The sequence below is a fragment of the Salvelinus alpinus genome, chromosome 26, assembly GCF_045679555.1.
Source record: "Salvelinus alpinus chromosome 26, SLU_Salpinus.1, whole genome shotgun sequence".
Lineage (NCBI taxonomy): Eukaryota > Metazoa > Chordata > Actinopteri > Salmoniformes > Salmonidae > Salvelinus > Salvelinus alpinus.
This window is the reverse complement of record NC_092111.1, coordinates 38,361,309-38,364,637: the sequence shown is the minus strand read 5'-3', so window position 1 is coordinate 38,364,637 and position 3,329 is coordinate 38,361,309. Positions and strand designations below refer to the sequence as shown.

Sequence of the window (3,329 nt, the reverse complement as noted above, 5' to 3'; positions counted from 1 at the left end):
GCAATGATGTATATAATTCAGTGTTCATATGCTAGTCAGAACTAGGAAACTCTGAAATATCTGCCTTGGTAACTGGGTGGATGTGTAGAACTACAACCAGTTAGCAAGTCGTACATTTCCTAGTTCCGACTGGCACTGGAATGCGGCATTAAACACTGGATTGCTGAAGCTATGTATTGGCAGTTGAGAGGCGTTGACGACACCGGTCGGCCATATTGGCACTCCCCAGTGGAAGAAGTCCTCCATAGGAATTAATGGAATTTACTGTGTTTCAAGGACAAAATTACATGTATTTGATTTTTTTTTTTTTTTTGTAGTGGGGACGGTAACACTTAGTATTAATAACAATTTGAAGGATAAAAAAAAATATGACTTGCCTAGTTAAAGGTTACATGAAGAAAACAAGTGTGTGTGTGTGTATATATATATCATTTGTATATATATATATATATATATATATATACACACACACACACACACCATTTTTCTTTACATTGATCTCACATAACTTGTATGCATTATGGTGTCTAATAGAATAAACGTGTCAAAAACCAATAGCATTTCTATAGCTTACAAAATGTTTTACAATTGAGTACCAAACAGATTTTGGGGCTACCGAGTGGCGCAGCGGTCTAAGGCACTGCATCCGTGGTTCGATTCCAGGCTGTATCACAACCGGCCGTGATTGGGAGTCCTATAGGGCGGTGCACAATTGGCCCAGCGTCGTCCGGGTTTGGCCGGGGTCATTGTAAATAAGAGTGTTCTTAACTGACATGCCTAGTTAATAAATAAACCAAAAGATGGCTACGCGGTGTCTTTAACGAAGCGTTCCCTGTCAGCAGAGAGGAAGAGCGGGGATTCAACTCGGTGGAAATCTGTCTCACCTCCAGCAGGTGGCTTTTTTCCCGTCTCGTCATTTGGTAAACAAAACAATTGCTTATTTCCTACGTGAGGTTTATTTGCTCGAATATACGTTTCGTAATGCGTAAATTACTACGAGTGAACTGATGAGTATGATACGTGACATACCCGGCAACTTTGAGAAAAAGCACATGGGCGTTGTCTCAAGATGGCTATGCATATTCATAACATGAGGCTAGAAATATATTGAATGCAGGCGGTTGACGTCAACAATTATCGAATATATTAAAAATGGATGAGACGTATCCACCAATCCAAAGAAAGGATAGGCGGGAGCTAGACAGCCGGTAATGCGCTTCGTGGACAACGACTCCCATTGTTTGGGGAGGAGAGACATTTATCTTGTCAGTTTATCCAAAATCTTGCTGTCAGTTATCCAGGGTTTATACACATTGGTGTTGGGAGGGTGGCTTTTTGACGAAGGTGCAAAGCGGATGTTTGCTACAGCCAGCTAAACAAGTAAGAATGTATTATTTTCCGTTTCAAGCGAACTAGGTATAGGTCATGGTGAATTAAAAAGGCACATTTTGTTGACACGGTTTTTCAATTCGCTGTGGGGTTGTCTTCCGCACATGATGTTTCTGTGGTAACTAACGTTGCTAGCTAACGGATATTTACAGCAGCTTCAGACTCGGATGCCTGTCGGCAATCATAGTCGTCATTTCAATTATAAGTTAGAACACTCATCATTAGATAGCTAGCTACATCCTAATAAACATAAGTTATCTAGTTTTATGGATAACATGAGTTAGGTAGTTTGCTACATTAGTTAAATCTAGTTAGCTATCTAACGTTAAGACTAGCTGTAAATAATTTGATTTACCTAACGTTAGCTAGCTACATTATGAAGGAAGTACCCAGCAACTAGGGCTAACTCTTGCTTGTGTCCCACTTTGAGCAAGCTAGCCAGAGATTGAGGAGGCATGTGGCAGTCTGATGATATTTTGGGATTGAGTATCTGGTCTTCACTCTGGCACTCACTGCCACTGTCTGTGTTTCTTGGACCCCCCCCCCTGTCTAATAGGATGTAATGAACATAACGTCGATTAGCTAATGGTTATCCTAGATACCCTTACTAAGAAAAGCTATTGTTGAACTGACCCAGACGGATTGCAAAAGTGTGTAGTCATTACTTTTAACAGATACTATTGTAATGTCAAATCATACTTCACACTTCATTATGAATCTATGACAGCACTTCTCTCCAGTTAGGACTAGGCATTTAGCTGTTTTGTAACTTGTGACACATTCATTAGGCCTATCTTAGGACAAACCTGTTTTGATAACATTCTCTGTACTCACAGTGATGTATTGATAGCAAAACAAAAAACGAGTTTCTACTTTCTCCTCCCCCAGAGTTTTTCACCCACCTACCTACACTACCGTTCAAAAGTTTGGGGTCACTTAGAAATGTCCTTGTTTTTTAAAGAAAAGCACATTTTTTTGTCCATTAAAATAACATCAAATTGATCAGTGTAGACATTGTTAATGTTGTGAATGACTGTTGTAGCTGGAAACGGCAGATTTTTTTTTAAATGGAATATCTACATAGGCGTAGAGGCCCATTATCAGCAGCCATCACTCCTTTGTTCCAATGGCATGTTGTGTTAGCTAATCCAAGTTTATCATTTTAAAAGGCTAATTGATCATTAAAAAAACCTTTTGCAATTATGTTAGCACAGCTGAAAACTGTTGTGCTGATTTTAAAGAAGCAATAATTGCCCTTTAGACTAGTTGAGTATCTGGAGCAGCAGCATTTGTGGGTTCGATTACAGGCTCAAAATGGCCAGAAACAAAGAACTTTCTTCTGAAACTCGTCAGTCTATTCTTGTTCTGAGAAATGAAGGCTATTCCATGCGAGAAATTGCCAAGAAACTGAAGATCTCGTACAACGCTGTGTACTACTCCGTTCACAGAACAGCGCAAACTGGCTCAAACCAGAACAGAAACAGGAGTGGGAGGCCCCGGTGCACAACTGAGCAAGAGGACAAGTACATTAGAGTGTCTAGTTTGAGAAACAGACGGCTCACAGGTCCTCAACTGGCAGCTTCATTAAATAGTACCCTTAAAACACCAGTCTCAACGTCAACAGTGAAGAGGCGACTCCGGGATGCTGGCCTTCTAGGCAGAGTTGTAAAGAAAAAGCCATATCTCAGACTGGCCAATAAAAATAAAAGATTAAGATGGGCAAATGAGCACAGACACTGGACAGAGGAAGATTGGAAAAAAGTGTTATGGACAGACGAATCTAAGTTTGAGGTGTTCGGATCACAAAGAACATTCGTGAAACGCAGAAAAAATGAAAAGATGCTGGAGGAGTGCTTGACGCCATCTGTCAAGCATGGTGGAGGCAATGTGATGGTCTGGGGGTGCTTTGGTGGTGGTAAAGTGGGAGATTTGTACAGGGT

General features: G+C 40.6%; 1 long non-coding RNA gene across 1 annotated transcript; it reads left to right on the top strand.

Annotated features, from left to right (window-relative positions):
- Positions 1 to 1,188: 1,188 nt before the first annotated feature.
- Positions 1,189 to 3,097, top strand: LOC139555284 (uncharacterized). Its single transcript, XR_011670971.1, has 2 exons — positions 1,189 to 1,380; positions 2,278 to 3,097. It is a non-coding gene; the product is annotated as an uncharacterized lncRNA (long non-coding RNA).
- Positions 3,098 to 3,329: the final 232 nt, after the last annotated feature.